The sequence below is a fragment of the Pseudorca crassidens genome, chromosome 3, assembly GCF_039906515.1.
Source record: "Pseudorca crassidens isolate mPseCra1 chromosome 3, mPseCra1.hap1, whole genome shotgun sequence".
Classification (NCBI taxonomy): domain Eukaryota; kingdom Metazoa; phylum Chordata; class Mammalia; order Artiodactyla; family Delphinidae; genus Pseudorca; species Pseudorca crassidens.
The window spans coordinates 70,023,338-70,043,304 of NC_090298.1; the positions used below are offsets into that span (position 1 = coordinate 70,023,338).

The 19,967-nt window shown below is 34.8% G+C and overlaps 1 long non-coding RNA gene across 3 annotated transcripts in view; it reads left to right on the forward strand.

Annotated features, from left to right (window-relative positions):
- Positions 1 to 17,538: 17,538 nt before the first annotated feature.
- LOC137220740 (uncharacterized) overlaps positions 17,539 to 19,967 on the forward strand; it is a 145,033-nt gene continuing 142,604 nt past the window's right edge. The window contains exon 1 of one of the 3 annotated variants that reach the window (XR_010941770.1): positions 17,539 to 17,610. This is a non-coding gene — a long non-coding RNA (uncharacterized lncRNA). The remainder of the gene's footprint in view (positions 17,611 to 19,967) is intronic. The other 2 variants (XR_010941772.1, XR_010941771.1) reach the window with 2 other exon arrangements.

The following is a 19,967-nucleotide window of genomic DNA, read 5'->3' on the forward strand; positions in this document are numbered from 1 at the left end:
TGGGAATAAAACTGCTGCAGAGTACAATCTATATCCACAAATGGAATTATCGAGTTATATTCAATCTATTCTGTATTTTTTAACAGCGAGTGCATTTTCTATATGCAGAGCGAGCACTGAAGAGCACCACAGCCACAAACTGCGATTAGAAAAGCTGCTTGTTTAGCAGTTTCAAAGAGAACCAACATGACAATCAAACATGGAAAGAGCAGATGGAAAATTTATTTTAGGACATGCAGCAATAATAGAGAAATTAGGGAGCAATTAAAACATGAAAAAAATCAACTTAGCTGAGAAAGTGAATCTAAAGATAGTTCAATTCCCAATTATGCTTTTTTTTAAACCAAAGTTTGAATTAGAAAGAGTGAAATCTGAATGTTCTTTTAAGAAATAAAGTACAGCTTAGAGTGACATGTGGGGATTGTTTAAAACAGTCTTAAAAACCAGAGCAATTATTCAATACTATCATTTATTTTTAGAGGATAAATTATTGGTACCTATATTTGACTGTCTGGTAGAGGGCAACAGTGTCAGAAACTCGCTGTAGACAGCCTTGTACATTTTTTAATTAACTACTTCTCAAAATTAAAATTTTTGTTTTAAGTTGGTTGCATAAGAGTAAAGGTTTCACGTATGAGTTTCTCAGACATTTTGTACCTAACACATCAGGAGACATTAAGGTGACCTTTGAAAATAAAGCTTTCTCTAAATCAGTACGACTGGATTTAGATGGAATATGCCAAGGCACAAGAATACCTTCATAGTAATAGTTGCAGCTCTAAATGAAAATGAATTGTAGTATTCAGTAGAGGTAATTCCAGACACTTACCCAGAAATCTTGTACTGCTAGCACTTGAGCTTAACGCTGAGGGCAGCCGTAATACTGTGAGGCGAAGAGGCCAGCCGTGATACTGTGAGGCGAAAAGACAAGTGGAAGTGAGATGGTTCGCCCATGCTAATAAAATAGGGTCACAAACTGGATTCCCTGGAAGCCAATCCTAAACCAAGGATTCATGTGCTAGTGATTTATTAAGTGCTCCCATGTGAAACCAATAAAGAAGTGGGGAAAACAACTCAAGGAAGAGGTTGAAACTAACCAGGTGCTATTTCAGGCAAAGGCCCTTGGAGGGTGGCTTCAGCCTAATCCAGAGGGAATTTTGAAGTGTTATTATAGCTTAGTTTATGCCAACACATAAATGCACCTCCAGGGAAGATGTGGCTTCATTAAATTAAGTTGCCACCAAAAGACTATTGGTCTCCTCAAGGGTTGATAACACACTGAGCAATTAATATCAGATTCCACACCTGACAAGTCAGACATTCAGCCTCAGTATTGGGCCTAAGGATGGTCTCCAATCTAACAGCACAGGCTACTCAATTTGCAGGCCTAAAGTGGGAAAAGCTGTGGTTGGAGCAGAGTTCTTTTCAGTGGGGGGAGCTCAGGGAGAGTTGGTCACTGAAGGAAGGGTGAAACATAAGAAGCAAGCACATATATTTCTAACATTCATTCTATCTTTTGGAAGAGTAATGAACAGGGAGCAATACACATCATTATCTGGACACTTCTCAGTCTATAGAATTCTTGAGGAATAAACTCAGAAGATGCTTTGTGTGGTGGGGGGCGTGGTAATGAAACACAACTGGGGAATGCTCTTCATGGGCCATAGGAATGTAATTATCAGAAAGTTAGATGATTGGGGGAGAACTGGTAGATTCTTCTTGAAAAACTCCCATGTTGTATTTTTTTTTAAATGAAATATAGTTGACATACAATATTATGTTAGTTTCAGGGGTACTACATAGTGATTTGACATTTGAATACATTATGAAATGATCACTACAGCAAGTCTAGTAACCATCTGTTTCCATATAAAGTTATTACAATATTATTGACCATATTTTTTATGCTGTATATTACATCCCCATGGCCTATTTATTTTATAACTGCAGGTTTGTACCTCTTAATCTCCTTCACCTATTTCACCCACCCCTCAACCCCCTCCACTCTGGCAACCACCGATTTTTTCTCGGTATCTATGAATCTGTTTTGTTTTATTTTGTTTGTTCACTTGTTTTGTCTTTTAGATACCAAATATAAATGAAATCATAAGGCATTTGTCTTTCTCTGTCAGACTTATTTCAATTAGCATAACACCCTCAATTCATCCATGTTGTTGCAAATGGCTAGATTTCTTTTTTTTTAATGGTTGAGTAATATTCCATTGTATACTTATACCACTTCTTTATCCATTCATCTATTGATAGGTACTTAGGTTGCTTCCATATCGTGGCTTTTGTAAATAATGCTGAAATGAACACAGGGATGCATATAGCTTTTTTTTTTTTTTTCTGGTACGCGGGCCTCTCACTGTTGTAGTCTCTCCCGTTGCGGAGCACAGGCTCCGGACGTGCAGGCTCAGCGGCCATGGATCACAGGCCCAGCCGCTCCGCGGGCATGTGGGATCTTCCCACGAACCCGTGTCCCCTGCATCGGCAGGCGGACTCTCAACCACTGCGCCACCAGGGAAGCCCGCATATAGCTTTTTGAATTAGTGTTTTGGTTTTCTTCTGTTAAATACCCAGAAATAAAATGGCCGGATCACATGACAGTTCTATTTTTAGTTTTTTGAAGACCCTCCATACTGTTTTCCATAATGGCTACACCAATTTACAATCCCACTAACTGCATGAAGGTTCCTTTTTCTCTACGTGCTCACCAGCACTTGTTACTTATTGTCTTTTGATGATAGTCATTCTGACAAGTGTGAGGTGATATTTCTTTGTGGTTTTGATTTGCATTTCTCTGATGATTAATGATATTGAGCATGTTTTCATGTGTCTATCTGTATGTCTTCCTCAGAAAAATGTCTACTCAGGTCTTCTGTCCATTTTCCAATTGGGTTGTTTTTTTGATGTCAAGTTGTATGAATTCTTTACATATTTTGGATATTAACCCTTTATCAGATATATCATTTGTAAATATCATCTCCTATTCTGTAGGCTGCATTTTTGTTTTGTTTTGTTTCCTTCACTGTGCAAAAACTTTTTAACTTGATGTAGTCCCATTTGTTTATTTTGAAATTAGCTAAATGAGTAAGTACCTCAATGAATGAGGCCTCCAAACCACATGATTATGTGGTTTGGAGGCTTGTTCTGGTTCATTGTGAAATCTGAATTTGTTTTCATGCCTACAGATGTGGATAGAAGGTATCCACATTGGATCTCTTCGAAGGCTGGTTTGCTGGAGGCAAAAAGAAGTAATCCTGGTCCTAATGCAATGGTCTTCAAAATAAAAATAGAGCTAAATCTAGGAAATAATATTTTTGTTTTTTATTATTTTAAGTAAAACATGGTTTGTATTTGTTGAAAAAAATTAAAACAGGTACATAATGTTCTGTTGAAAATCCTCTCCCAGTTCCCCACCTTCACTCTCAGGTGCAATCACTATTATTTGGTATGTACCTCTTTGTGACCTTTCGTTAAAGCATCCTGTATAACTCTTTATTTAAAAAACGCTGGGGGGGAAATTATTCATGATTCTATCACTTTAAAATAGTGTATGAGTAAAGTGCAAGTTTACTCCTCTGTCCTTTTTGCTATCTTCAGATTTAACTTCTAGAAATAATCACTGTTTTAAACTTTGTATTTATTCTTCCCTATTTTCCAAGTTTATACATATAAATATGCTAATATATATTTATGTAGATATAGTTTTAGGCAAAGATAATATGCTATGCTTATTACTCAGTGCATTGCTTTTTTCAGTTAAGAACATGATATGCACAATTTCCAAATTAATATTTATAAAAACATGTCATAATCTTTTAAATTCTTATATAATAACCATTTTATATGACACATCATAATTTATTCAGCCATTCAGTTTTATTGGACATTACATTATTTCTAGGTTTTTGTTTTAGAAATAATACTGAAATAAATATCTTTCTACTGCTATTATACCATTACTTTTGTGGGATAGATTCCCAGAAAAGGGATTTCTGCATCATAGTGCATACATCTTTTTATTTATTACATATCACCATTAGAGCAGTTTGTAAAAGTAAAGTCTCCAAAACACGTGTTTTAAAAAATCAGTTCTACTGTAACAGATATGTAACTTATTGGGATGGAATATTGTGTATTTTATAAAATAATCTAGAACAAGATCTTAAAGATGAATGAGATCTTTGGATTGTTTTAGTGATTTTTTTCATAAACTCCCCAAGCTATATGTTTATACAATATGATAAAGCCATGACATGACATTCATGACCCAGTCTCAGATAAAAGAATTCCACAACCAAAAAGAAAATGTTTAATAATCTACTTATTTGTCTATCTTTATACACCATTTAGGGATACCTGTCCCCAAGTGGCACTAATTGAAACTCTCCTTTTCTCTCCCCATTTTTTTTTCCCCACACATCCAAGATGCTTCCATGTTCAGCCTTAATAATTATCAAAAACTCCTACCCTAGTTCTAGCTTGCATGTCTTCTGCTCTCTACCTTTTCCTTTTCGTCTTGAGGTTTCTTTTCAAATGAAAGTGTGTGCAAAAGATAATACCCGTCAAAAAACAAGGGAAGAAAAGTAACTGAGTAGGAAAGCTGGAATTCTCTTTAAAAGGGGAGGGGGCGGGGCTTCCCTGGTGGCGCAGTGGTTGAGAGTCTGCCTGCCGATGAAGGGGACACGGGTTCGTGCCCCGGTCCAGGAGGGTCCCACATGCCACGGAGCGGCTGGGCCCGTGAGCCATGGCCGCTGAGCCTGCGCGTCCGGAGCCTGTGCTCCGCAATGGGAGAGGCCACAACAGTGAGAGGCCAAAAAAAAAGGGGGGGGAGGGGGCAAAAAACAGATAGACTTTCCTGTCTATTTCTGTTTATTAGTCATCAATTCCATAAAGGATTTGAGGTTATCTTGTAACATATATGCAATATAATGAAAAATCTAGATAGAAGAAATGAGGCCAAAAATAAAAGTGAAACCTATATTGCATACCATAGATTTCAATGGGGTAATTATATTTGAGCCTAGGACTTGGCTTTGACTTGGGAGGCAATCAGAAGAGAGGAATGGACCTCTGGGTTCTGCTGAAGATGTAGAAAGCTGGAAAGTGTACCCCTCCGAGCCTCACAACAACAAACAAATTCAGATAATATATAAAATCACAACTTGTTTTGAACCCCATGGAATTTAAGCTGAGGGTAACTAACTAACCTAAAATCTAAGGAAAGACAAGAACTTCCAAGGAGGGACAGGACAAGCGCACTTATTTACCTTGACACCATACAATCTGGTAAGAAAAATTCAACCAAAAATTTTAACCAGTTGGTGGAGGCCAAATGTGGGCTAATAGGAGGACATGGAACATGTAGGGGACACAGACACTGGGAGGATTCATGCCCACTCACCAGCTCTTCTTCATAGACCTCACCAGGTGTATACAACCAGAACTGGAGCAAACTTTTATAATTAATAATTAATGTTTTATGTAAGTTGTTTCTAAGGACAGAAAAAGAATCCATTTTATGAAATGAATACAACCTGAATGTCAAAGCAGAATTGTAGCAGTATAGGAGAGGAAATTATATGGAAATTTCACTTAAAAAAATGTAAAACCCTTTAATTAAAATGCTAACTTAATTCTACAGACTATTTTTAAAAGAAGACAACCATGATTGATTAAGATCCATCTCAGGACAGAGTGGGTGAAGAATGGGATTAGGGATTGGGATGAGGGAACAAAAAGTAAAACAAAACAAGATAAATGAAATAAAATCAGCATCATAAATTGATGATGATAGAAAACTTCACATTTATTCTATATACCTAAATTTTAATTAAAAAGAAAGTAAACTAGAGCAAGGAGAAGGTATGGAAAATCACATGAAATATTCTTATTTTGGAGATGGTCAGATGTCACCCTGGGGAGAGCAAATATATTTTTTTCCCTGCTTGTCTGCACTCTCCTCCCACCAGCAGGCAGTGTCATTTGGTTGGTCCCATCTCTGTGAACAAAGACTGATAATGCGTTTCATGATGTCACTACCTAGCAAGAACCCCTTGGCTTTGAGATTCTGTAAACTCTGAGAAAGTGAGACCCACATGGTCAGAATTTTGCACAAGTAATATAGAACAATAAAAATTAGAAAGTAAAAAAAAATCGTATCACTTAGAAACATAATAAATATTAGGCAAATATCATTCTAGACATCTCTATTCTCATCTGTGGATAGAAGGATAGAGGTATGTAGAGATACCTAGAAATAATTTCATAAATAAGAACATACCATGCATGTATTTTCAAGTGAAGAATTAAATTAGCTTTATTTGAATTTAACAAAAGAAAATGAGGTGAAACAAATAATTGCTAACTTCACATAAATATTTCTTCCCTACAAGATATGACGGTTCCTAAAATGTACCTATAATGTTGAGAAGGAGAATGACTATACATTCATTAGGAATTAAAATATTAACTACGTTAAAATATTCTAGATATTAATTAACTCTCTAATGTCAAATATAGATAAATTAATAATTTGGAACTTGTTTCCACCAGAAATTTAAAAATATGTCCAGAAATTGTTTGAAAGTTTTTCTGATAAGAGATGTAATTAACTCACCCTATTCTCCCTTTGAAAGAGGAAGAAGCAACATCTGAGATTAGGACATGAAGGGCATTGTGGCATTGTGGCTTCTGTCTTGCTCTCTCTCTCAGACCACTCATTCTCGGAGAAGCCAGATGTTATGTCATGAGGATATTCAAGCAGCTCTAGGGTAACAATGAGGAACTGGGGCCTCCTAAGAATGGTAGCAAGGAACTGAGTCCTTTGTCACAGCCTTTGAGTGATTCTCCAGCAGACCCTCCAGGCCCAGTCAAATGCCAGCCAACATTCTGACTCATGAGAAATGCTGAGTCAGTACCACCCAGCTAAAATAACCCCAGATTCCTGATCCACAGAAACTGTGACATGATAAATGTTTGATCTTCTAAGCTGAAAGTTTTGGAGTGATTTGTTATACAGCACTAGATTGTTAATACAGCCTTTTTTTTTCCTGAATTGTAAAATTTTGATTCACATTTTAATGCTGGATTTTGTTTGCTCATTTTTCTTTTCCAGAAGAATTAAGTGTTTGTCTCTGCCTTTAAATCAGATGATAATTTAGCTCAGCAGAAAATCCTTGGATCAGACTTCCTTTCCCTTACAACTTTGTAGAGGTTGACACTCCATCTCCTAGCATTGAATAAACATACTAGTTCCTCCACCACAGTTTTCCCATTTATGCCTTGACTGTTTTAATCTGGTTGTCAGGTTTTTTTAAACCTAAAATTTATTTTAAAAATTTTTTAAATTTCCAGAAAAGTTGTGAAGATCATACAGAGACTTCCCATATACCCTGTATTCCTTTGTAATTAACATCTCATGTTAACATTGAGTCGGAGAACTTAACATATTTGCAAAATGAGAAGAGCAATTCTGATTAGAAATTAAATGTGGGGTTATTGTATATAGGTAATTTTTGAAGCTGTCATCATGGAAGAGATTACCTAGGAAGTGAGTTGTACAAAGAAAGAGCCTAGGGCAAAACCTTAAGAAAACCCAATACTTAACGGTTAGATAGAAAGGAATGAGGCTACAAAGTAAATATAGAGAAACTCACGGTCAGAAATACAGGGGAAAACCAGGAAAGTGCAGTGTTACAGAAGCTAATGTGAGACTATTTCATGAAAAGCATAGTCAAGGTTATCAAATGTTACAGAAAAATCAAGAAAAATAAGTGTCCCTTAAGGTATATGACATGGAATTACCTCTTTAAATAGGAAAAAAGAAAACTCACCAACAATGAACATATTCAATATTTCAAAAGGGTAATATTCTGGGGAGTTTTTACAAAGATAAATATCTTTTGAAATGTCTAATTTTAATGTCCAATGAAATTTAAGGCAAAACTGCATTCATCAAAAGGAGTCTATTCTTAGATGATGTCAGGTTCTGCACTTGCAATTAGAGTATACATGCCCTAAGCTATGTGTTTTGGGGACATTGCAAAATGCAGAAGTCTCCTAATCATAGCTGATTAGACCAAGGGTGAATCTTTGATATTACATGACCCAGTCAGAGTCCTTTCCCAAACCTAAATTAGGACTGGGAATGAGAGAGTGAGAGTCAACTTCTCCACGAGATTATAATAATAACAAATGGATTCAAACACCTTTTTGCTCCTAATGAGGTTTGTATAGGCCAGAAAGCCATCTGCTCTGAAAGGGGCAGCTTGTATTTTTTGGGTTTTGTTTTCTTTTTAATATTGAAGTATAGTTGATTTACAATGTTGTATTAGTTTCAGGTGTACAGCACAGTGATTTAGTTTCATATATATATATGAAATGTATTTTTTCTTTTTCAGATTCTTTTCCCTTATAGGTTACTATAAAATATTGCATATAGTTCCCTGTGCTATACAGTAGGTCCTTGTTGGTTATCTATTTTATATATGGTAGTGTGTATATGTTAATCCCAAACTCCTAATTTATTCCTCTCCCCTTCCCCTTTGGTAAACATAAGTTTGTGGGCCTATTTCTGTTTTGTAAATCAGTTCACTGTGTCTTTTTTTTTTTACATTCCACATATAAGTGGTATCATATGATATTTGTCTTTGTCTGTCTTACTTCACTTAGTATGATAATCTCTAGATCCATCCATGTTGCTGCAAATGGCATCATTTAATTCTTTTTTATGGCTAAGTAATATTCCCTTGTATATACATACCACATCTTCTTTATCCATTCATCTGTCGATGGACATTTAGGTTGCTTCCATGTCTTGGCTATTGTAAATAGTGCTGCAATGAACACTGGGGTGCATGTATCTTCTTGAATTATAGTTTTCTCCAGATATATGCCCAGGAGTGGAATTGCAGGATCATATGGTAACTCTATTTTTAGTTTTTTAAGGAACCTCCATACTGTTCTCCATAGTGGCTGTACAAATTTACATTCCCACAAACAGTGTGGAAGGGGTTTTTTTTTCCCCCACACCCTCTTCAGTATTTATTATTTGTAGACTTTTTGATGATGGCCATTCTGACTGGAGTGAGGTGATACCTCATTGTAGTTTTGATTTGCATTTCTCTAATAATTAGTGATGTTGAGCATGTTTTCATGTGCCTGTTTGCCATCTGTATGTCTTCTATGGAGAAATATCTATTTAGATCTTCTGCCCATTTTTTTGATTGGGTTGTTTGTTTTTTTGTTATTGAGCTGTATGTGCTGTTTGTATATTTTGGAAACTAATCCCCTGTTGGTCACATCATTTGCAAATATTTTCTCCCATTCTGTGGGTTGCCTTTTTGTTTTGTTTATGGTTTCCTTTTGCTGTGCAAAACTTCTGAGTCTGATTAGGTCCTATTTGTTTATTTTTGTTTTTATTTCCATTACTCTAGGGGCAACTTGTTCTGATCTATCTCTCATTTCTTTAATTCTCTCCCTGTGTACGTCTTAACTGCCATTGTGCTTTGAGGGAGTTCTTACGTTTCTGTGTGCACTTTAGCCATAGAATTTCCAGGGTTTTTTAATAGGCTATATCACCATTCACAATTTCCAGTTCTTAATTTACATTTGGAGATTATGCTTTTAATTCCAAGAGCATAATAAGCATAGGTTTTTTTAATATATAATCTGTGTCTGGTAATTTCATTGACTAGTGTGCCTGTGGATCTATTTCATTGTCTATAGTGTTAATTGCTTATGTTGTCTTTTCCTCTCACCTTTGGTTGTGTGATTGATGTTCTATTTGAAAAATAATTTGTAGAAATAATTTGAAACCTAAAATGAAGTTATCTTCCTTTAGAGAGAATTTCCTTTTGGTTTTGGGTGCACAAGCAAAACAGATGACCTTCAGTCAGTTTCAAAGTGTGAAGTTTTCTGTGCAACCCAGATGACTGAGAGCTCATTGCACCTGCTTGCAAAGGTTGTAGTACTTTCTATTTGTTCATGTTCCTAAGGTGTGGCCCACAGGGGTTGTTCACCAGGGCCACCTGCCTTGCTAAGCCTTGGACTTAGCTTTTGTTGCTCTAGATCAAAGTGGTTATCAAAGGTACTGCTCAGCTTCTTAAATCTGCAAATATCTCCTGCACAAAAGGAACTCAAAAGACCAGTGCTCTTGGGTTTCTATATTCTCGTGGACATTGACATGGTTACTTCTCACTAACATTTTGAACTTGAATACTTTTCTGGTTGGCTCTCATGTTTTGTGGAATCTGAACTTAAACAATTTGTGGGTCCCTCTTTAAGAAAAATCATACAAAATTAGATACAAGGCCTTAAGAGGAAATATTGAGTGAGGGGCCCTGAAACTTAAACTTCATTAGCTTCATGATAAATCCTCCTCTAGGGGCTTCACTTGGTGGTTTGGTCCAAATTACCTGTTCTGTCATTACCAAAAGTGGAAGGTACCGTAATGTATCTTTAATGACATGAACCCTATTCAACATGGTGTTAAGAGTCACATCATGAAGAACAGCAGAGCTAACACAGCAGAACACCCCTCCCTGTCCACATGCATCTGCTCTTTGAGTGGAGTGGCAGGCAGAATCAACCACATTATTTATATAGTTATTTATATCTCATTCCCACTTTTTTTCTCTCATATAAGAAAGCATATTTGAATCTAAAGAAGTAAAATTTTCATGTGATGCAACTCCATTATTATCTGCAATTTTTCTTTTGAAGGCTTCTTTAAGAGTTATTTCAAAGTGCATATTCTAATTCCAGATGAATATAAATTTTTAGTTACTTTTTATTGTTAATTATAAACTTTATTACATTGTTGCCAGTATTATAATCTGTGTGGTTTATACTTTTTGGAATTATTGAGATTATGTTGAGGTCAAATGGTTAACATTTTAATGTTTTGTGTACATTCTAAAAGAACGCATATTTTCTATTATTGGTAGGAAGTTCGGTACAGATCAATTAGATTAAATCTATTAAATGTGCTCTTAAAATTCTCTATAGCCTTACCTATTTTGTGCCTATATTATTTATTGATATCTGAAAGAAATGCCTAATGGCTGTATACTCATCAATGCTCAATATGGTTGTTTTTTTCAATTCTGATAGCATGCAAAAAAATGGTATCTGGTGGACCAGAAATTGTGAATAGTCTGTGAAAAATGAAAGACAATATGACCTAATTGGAAAAAATTTTAAGTGTGAAACACAGGAAGAGAGGTACACTTCTTGCCATGATTAGCAACAGAGATTGGATTTATATCTCCACTGAAAACAATTATAAAACTGGATTTGATGCCTAAAAGAACAATTATAAAACTGGATTCGATGCCTAAAAGAACTGTTTAAGACATTGGAGAACAGGCAGGTAAGAATCATTAAGGGAAACATAGGGCTGAACTCTGTGATTGCTTGGCTTTCTGCAGGGAGGCACATTGGATACTGTGAAACATGGAGGGCAAAATGATGCTCTTACTGAATTGACAGCATGGAGATTGGAGTTCAAAGAAGCTGAGGCACCTGAGAGTTGCAGGCCAGAGTTATGAAGAAGAGGAGATATGCAGAAAAAGAGCTTCAAAGTTCTGTATAGGAGTTTTCTTGAGTCTTTGCTGAACACTAAGATAGACAAGCATTGGGCAAAGAGGGACCAGGGTTTTAAGCTGAACACTTTCCAGAGCTCACAGAGAGGAGAGTTTTGGATGTTCACTCAGGGAATTCAACAGAAGCTCCAGAAGATCCATGTAGAATTAAACTATCCCTAGAGTCAAGGCTACTCTAAGCCCACCCAAACAAATTTTGAAAATGCCAAGGAAGTCGTAAATAAAATCTAAAGCCTAGTAAGGTAACAGAACCCAAGGTCAATGTACAAAAATCATTTTTATTTGTATACAGGTAACAAATCAACTAGCATAAATTTAAAAATTTAAAAAGCATTGTTTAGAGCTAAATTTAACATAATGTATTCAGGTGCCGACCTGGATACTGGGAACTACAAAGATTGTTGTGAGAAATTAAAGAAGATTTAAATAAATGGAAAAAAATATCATGTTCATTCAGCAGAATACTCAATATTGTGAAGGTGTCAGTTCTTCCTAAATTCATTTGTAGATTTAAATGGTTAAAATGGAAAAGACAGACAATATCAAATGAAGGATGTGGAGCAACTGGAATGCACATTGTTGGTGGGAATACAAAGTAATACACCTACTGTATTAGTCTTCTATTGCTGTGTAACAAATTACCACAAAGAGTGGCTTAAAACAACACACATTTATTATCTCATACTCTCTTTAGGCCAGAAATCTGGGCACAGTTTAGGGAGGGGAGTCTTCTGCTTAGAGTCCTTTAATGAAACCTTTAAGTCAAGTAATTAAATATTTGAGAAAGATAAAAGAATAGACAGGAAACCTGTAAGTTATTGCAATGAAGATGGGGAGATCATGATGCAAACAGATACAGTGGACTGCAACAGCCTTGAAGTGGGATAATAACCTCAAGACAGTGGTTGTTTGTTATTCTGAAAATGTTCTTATCAAAATACCAGTCTGTGCTCTGAAATATGTAAGATCAAAAGTTACCTTAGTAAATGAGACTCTGGGTTGCAACAATAGTACCTATACTAGTATTAAACCATAGGGTAATCAAGCCATCAATTAGAGGTTCCCCATTCCCTCACTCAAATGAAATCTGTACCATGTTTGTAAATGATTTTTCCAATGAATTTACTCTAGTATTACCTCCTTGCATTGCTTTTAAAGTTTAAATTAGGTACCACTAGAACCAATATTGTTTTGGCAGATAGTTGCTTGTATAGAATGATTTGAAAGATTCATTTGAACCAAATTGTCTCTGCCACTGGCCTTTTTATTATCTATTAAACTGTTTCAACTGAATTTATCAAATTAATTTCAATGAACCAGACATCAGTCAGAGCCCATAAAAAGAAACAGTAAAAAGAATTTTGAGATGTAGAGAACAGAGAAAGGCATATCGCCCAGGAGAGCTTAAAGTACTGGGCCTGTCTATAATCATGATGCAGGGTCCACGCAACCCAAGCAGAGGGGAGGGGAAGAAAAAGGAAGAAACACTGGCCTACTTTTCAGCTTGGGATAGAGAGGGCCTAGCTGGCTATGCACAAGCTTCTCATCTTAATGTATAACAAAACCATAATGTTCAAAACGCAGTTAAGCTTTTTTGACTTGATTTAAAATATTTTTTTTACCTGTGGGAATAGAGCATTTTTTAGAAAAAAATAAAATCTATGTAATGGTATGACTAAAGAATGGAATGTATCTAACTATAGGTGTAATTGCTTACACTTGTGAGCAATGCTTGCTAAGGATAAGGTAAATTTCAACCAAAACCTAAGGGTTATTAGTTATTGTTAGTGAGACTGTAGAGTGGGTAGATTGTTTCTCCATTACAAATAGAAAGAAAAATCGCCGTCTTATGATTGGACTAGAAGATCACAAGTTTTCTTGCCAAAGGGTTCATATAGACCCATGTAATCATCTTGGCTATGCACTGGGGCCCTGGAGGAGAAGATGAAGGAGTTCTCAAGAGTGTCTGAGAACTTTTTTTCTTCTTTTTCCACCAAATTAGAGAAGCAGAGTATCAAGTACAAATTATGAATGGAAAACTATGAGGACTGAGATCCCTGGTGAAACCACAGATAGGCTCTAGAAAATTGAGGTATTTGAAAATTGAAGCAAGGAGTAAAGAGAAAAGAACCCAGGGATTCTGCCTTTGAAGTTATTACTAAAAAGGATATAGTTAACAGTAATGTACCTACTGTAGGGTATGTGTGTGTGTGTGTGTGTAAGTTTGCTATAGGAAAATTATCTGTAAAATATTAGTATTGATGGTTATTTCACTTTTCTATTCAAGATGTTTTTGTTGATGTTGTTATAAAAAGGATAGCATGATTATGTCTGATAGAAGCAGGAGTGTCAAAATGTACCTGTGGAAGCAGCCTACCTAGTGTCAATTACGCTTTGTGCAGATTACTTTTTATTCTCAATCATTTCTTGAACAGTAGATTTATAAGCATACACCTATCAAATAAAAATATAAAAATCAGACAGTACAGTAGATTGAGAACAGTCTCAAAATTCAGTGCCTATCCCAGATTTCATAAGTCCAACTCAAATGCCTCATGTTACAATTTCAGACGCCTCCAAGGATAGCCTAAAAGAGCAAGCATCCCGGTGAGAATGGAGGGCAGGTAGAGAACTTGGGACCCGCTTAGAGGGAGCAAGCCTACCTGGCCCCAGGGGGTTGTTACTCTGTGGCAATGCCAGCCCAGAGTAAAGCTCCTTCTGATTTTCCAAGAAAACCAGAAAATTCTGTTTTTTCAAAATGTAAATCCTTGTAATTTTAAAACTTGGCAACTGATTTTAATTTAAAAACATTTATAGACCAAGAATTTTACAAATTCATTTTTTGGGGGGTGGGGGAAGCCAGCCTCTGGCCAAATTTTATATCTGGGCCAATGGACTACCAATTGATTTACTGACTTTTAGTTGCTTCTGTATATTCTTTCACATTCTTTGGATTAATTATATAAAGTCCAGTGAGTCAGCTTCAAAAGAGAGACTCGGCTTCTAACATAAATGGCAAATGAGCTGAACTTTTTCTGTTTAGGAAACTTTTATAAGAATTTATAAATAGCCCTTTAGCATTTCATTGTGATCACATAGTAGACAATTGAAAGAATTATGAAACTTGAAATTATGAGTCCATCATTTAAATCAGTTAACTCAGTCTCAAAACTTTGGGGTTATTTCATGTGGAATAGACTATTTTGGTTTTCTATAGAACCTAGTTCACTGAATAAGCTACTCTTGCCCTGCATAGAGACAGGATAAGGGGTCTGAGGTGACCATGGCCTAGGGCAGTTTGGATTTGTTTTATAAATATTTTAAAGATGTCAGAAATACCCTAGAGTTGTATAAGGGCCAGAGATTAAGAGATAAAATCCAAGAAAAGGAAAGAAAAATGCCACTAATGATATCAGGAATCAGAGAAAGAATGACATTAATGATACTCACTATGTTTTGCTCCGGTAGTTCATTTGTGTGTGTGTGTGTGTGTGTGTGTGTGTGTGTGTAATGTGTTTTTTTTGAAAATAGAAATATTTTTCTGAAGGAAGTGTTAGCTTTCTTGTAATCAAAGCATAGCCAATGCAGCTTGAATAAACAATAACTGGTCTTGGTAAAAAATGTTTTTGAATTTTAATTTGAAAGTTGAAAAATTTTGACGTTTAAAAAATTTGAATTTACTAACATGAAAATACATTGTTACGTTGTTGATTGGTTTTGTAATTTTAGCATTTCTTCTAGGGCTTTGATTGCGGGTACTTATATTGAAAACAAAATCAAACAATAATAATAACTATTATTATTATTAGCTATTGGAGTATATATTATCAGAAAAGTGTTTCTATTGGTATTAAACTACTTGAAGAAATGCTCTTTAGAGAAAGAGTGGGGGAACAGATCATTGACTACATCTACTGATTTTTTTCAAAAAAATAATTTTTATGGAGAAGGGGAAGCTTCAAAAAAGGCAACTGTTGCTGACTGACCTAAATATTGTTTCTTAGAAGTTTTTAATTTAAGATTATTTAATTAGAAACTTGAAGAAATTACTAGTCCACCTTCTAAATAATATGTTCTTAAATCAATAGAAGAGAAAGAATTGCATGATTACTAGGCAGGTGGACTACTAGTTATCCATTAATTTTTATTCTGTATTTTGGAACAGATATGTATGAATATTATAACTAATAAATCAAATGAAAGAAATAACCATTAAACAATATTGAAAATTCACAGCTTCCAAAATTTTTCCAACCTTAGTCTAAATATATGTCAATCACACTGTGTTTTTCAAGTCAATTCTAAAATTTAAGAAAAGGGAATCTTAAGGAGACATCAATGAGAATCAATACATACATATAATATCAGTTATAGAAAATATATGTGGATTTATAAGTGTACATTTATGAGGGTTACTCTCATGGGAAGCCAATGAGCAACTTTAAAAGAAAGGAAATTATTTGAAACCATGAAAGATGTAATTAGGCCACCATAGGTGCCACAAAGAAATCTCTTTCTTTTTAAATGCTTTCCAGGACAACTGTGTCCAGGCATTAGATCTGGTCTCTTCCCCCACACATCGGCTTTCTTGAGGTCTAATTAATATACAAAAAACTGCTCATATTTCATGGATACAATTTGATGAGTTTAGACATATGCATACATCCGAGATCAAGGTAATAAACATTGGATCTAGTTGTTATAGCATTTATGATAAGTGTAGCCAGCTTTGTATAGATGCTTAAGGTGCTTTAAATATTTTTATTTTTTAAAAGTATTTGAAAGGTCATTATCTTGTGTGGGGGGAGACCAGAGTGATTTTGGAGCGAGGATGTCAGAATTATTAGGGAAATACTGGAAATGATAAATACTCTTCAGTCAGTGGTAACTGCCATGAAGAACACTGTTCTCTTAGTTTTGAAGTTTGGAAAGTATGTTCCAGAAAACAAAGAGAAAAACCAAAGCAAACAAAAAAGCCTATCAGATGCATTCCAGCATTTTTAACCATCTCCATTTCTTACTCATTAAAAAAGTAAAAGATGGAGAATATCCTTGACAATGTAAACATTTTATGCCAGACCTGCATTATATTATTTAAATATTATGAATCCTGTCAATGCCTGTAATTGGTTCTCACATACATACGTGAGGATTCACATTTTTTCATGATTAGGACACAACATATTAGCACACGTTTCAGAGAATGTTATTGCATTGGCGTTCCAAAAGTGAAAATCCTTGGATTTTAAAACTGCATGTGCCAGAATCTTCTTGGCCAAAAGATTCACAGTATCTATTATAATATAAAATAATTTCCATTTCAAATGAAGCAGATATACATCAGTATTAAGAAAGCAAAGAGCTCAACCTAATGCTGGAGGTCTTCTAGTGACACTTCACTCCCTCGTAAGATTTTTCCACAAAAGGATCACTACATGAAAGACTTAACAAAGGGCCACACGTGGCCCTGGGTTTGGTTTTTAGCATAGTGGGTTATATTCTAATTATAATTGTTTCTTCTTTACTATTCTATGCTTAAGGGGTCTGCTCTTATAAATGACTACAGGATAAATAAAGCTAACAAACACAAGTGACGGTATCTTTTGGCATTAAGATAATTATAGATCATTACATGATAGGAACAGTTAATAGTCCTAAAGTAATATGATTAAATAAAGAACTTTAAAACTGTAATTCACCTAGGCTTTTTAATATTTTACTATTTCTCCTTTGTTGCTTCAAAGCTATGAATTTCAAGATTTATTTGTCACTACTCTCTATATTTTCTGCTATACACAGTATTTGTAGGCTATGGCAACCAATCCCCTTGGGCTTTCTTTTGCTTTAATTTGCATAAAGACAGGCATCATATGAATATTCAGTGAGTGGCTTTGCATTAAGTAAGTGCCCTTAATCAGCTTTTCAGTTCAGTTTTATTGGTTGCACGCACAGTCTGTTATTTCATCCAGAAAATCTGAAGGCCCTACAAACTAACCAGGTAAGGTTGTAATTCCTTGATGCATTTAATGAAAGAATATTATCATTTGATTACATAGGTTCTGAAGAATGCTAAAAGCATGGTGGGTTTTTTTTTTTCCCTGTGTTTTTTTCTTCCCGTGGTGGTCAGGTGGGTGCATGATTCTGTAATTTGCATAAACATCAGCTCTATGAATAATTCATCAGGGTTATTTTAAACACTAGGTTTCTACTTTGGATGGCACTAGGGTACTGCCATTTGATTGGCTGAATGCTGTTTTCATCACCAACAGAATTCCTATAACATGAAAGTACCTAAAGGAGCTGAATTGAATATACAGTATTTGTTTTTTGAAAAATGCCTGTTATCTTTTCAAAGCAAATTGTGCTGTTTTCCCCCTCCCTAACATTAGGGCTTCTAGCTTTTCATGATACATACATTACAAGCTCAAATGTGGCTACCGTTTGTAGACTTGACCGGTGTCTGTGATTTCTGGAGAATGGGATAGCAGCTGTATTCTTCTGAACATGCATAAACATGAGCGACATGTAAATAAGAAACTGTCACATGCATATGGAGCCCTGGACAGCTCCATTGCTAGGATCCATTTATTTTCCTTTAACAGAATCCTCTTTTTGAATAGATAACTTTGAGACTGTTTCATCTATTTTAAAATGCCATGGACAATTATGGTACTATATATGGATATAATAAGTATATATGATCTGACAAATTATTTCTTGCTGAAAACGCAATTTATGGTTCCTCTCAGCCCACCTACAGGTTTTTTAATTTGGTACTTCTTTGCAATACACTAGTGACAAGGGAAGTGTTAATCAAGAATGACCAGGTAATTAATTTAGATATTAGTGTGTAATTCACTCCCATAATTTACTAAAAATAAATTGTCCCTTTCTTTATGCTTGTGGAGATGAGGAATATGGAGGTTCACGCCATTCTTTGTTAGTTACTTGAACATTAACCATTTGCATTTCTGGTCTGTGTCCTCATTGACAAGATTCTCATTGTAAACATCTGTGATCCTGAAACATTACAGGCATATGGGATTGGAGAATGGTGTAAATTGAATTTAGTCTTTGGCACATTCCGTTTTTGTTTTCCTTCTCCATAGAGGAATGTATCACAAATAAGATGCTGAACAATTAGTGTTAGGGAAGATATAGTGAATGATATATGTAATCAGTTAGTTTGTGTAATCAACTATAAAATACTCCATGTTCCCTGTTATTTCCTGTACATTGAATGGGTAAAAATACCAAAGGCATCTTCAATAATGAATAAAGAAAGCTGAAAATTTCTCAATATTTAACAGGTTTTCCGTATAAATTTTTTAAAGTTCACTCTAAATCATTACACTGTAACATTCTTCACTGACTTTTTGTAATTAATATTCAAATATGAGTTTCATACGATACTGCAACTGAAGAAAAATAAAATTCTTTTCATTTTCTTTCTTAGCTATCTATACATGTAATGATAGTGTTGGGTTAGTTCCCATTTTTCGTTATTTGATTTTGTGTAGTTAGGTGAGGGTCTATTTCTATTTCCTTTTCTTTCTTTTTCTTTTCTTTCTCTTCATATTCTTTTTTGCTATATCTTTGGAATCAATAGAATAAAGAAATACCTCTGAGACAATATTCCTTCACTCAGAACCAACGTTCATAAACACATTTGACATATTTATTTTATCTGTTGAAAAAATACTTCATAATAAAAAATGGAATAAGGAATTCAGAATAAAAATTTTTTTAAATGAGATGAAATTGTAAATTTCTATTGGAATTTCATGTACTCACATCAGCTACTGTGTTTTACATGCAATTATAAATAGTGATTTAAATCTCACATCTGTAGTGTTCTTTGTTTAGTTAAATCTTGCAGGATTCAGTATGGATGCTGTTTATTTAATTATCAGCCATTTAGCGTTTACAGCTGTAATAGGCACCAAGCAATCTTTACCATACTATACAAAGACTGTAGGTTTGGAAATATTTAACCAAAGGCTCTCATTCAAGTGATGCTCAATCTATTGAATACTTTTCATATGAAATCAGCTAAACTTACATTTCTTCAACATTTATTCTTTTCATTTGTTTCAAAATAATCCAAATAATTTTCTGAACAAGAATGAATAGGTATAATTTCAGAAGAGATTCCTATCCTTCTTAAGATCCATGATAGCATGTTTATAATTCTATTTAGATGTGTATAATTTTGAAAATGAAAAATTCTCATCTAACTTTTTGATGGAGATATTGTGAAATATCCAATTTAATGTGATAAACTGAGTTCCTTTATGCTTTTGCCATTTATATTATTTTTAGCAATCACTGAAGCTCTTTTAAAGAAAACATTTT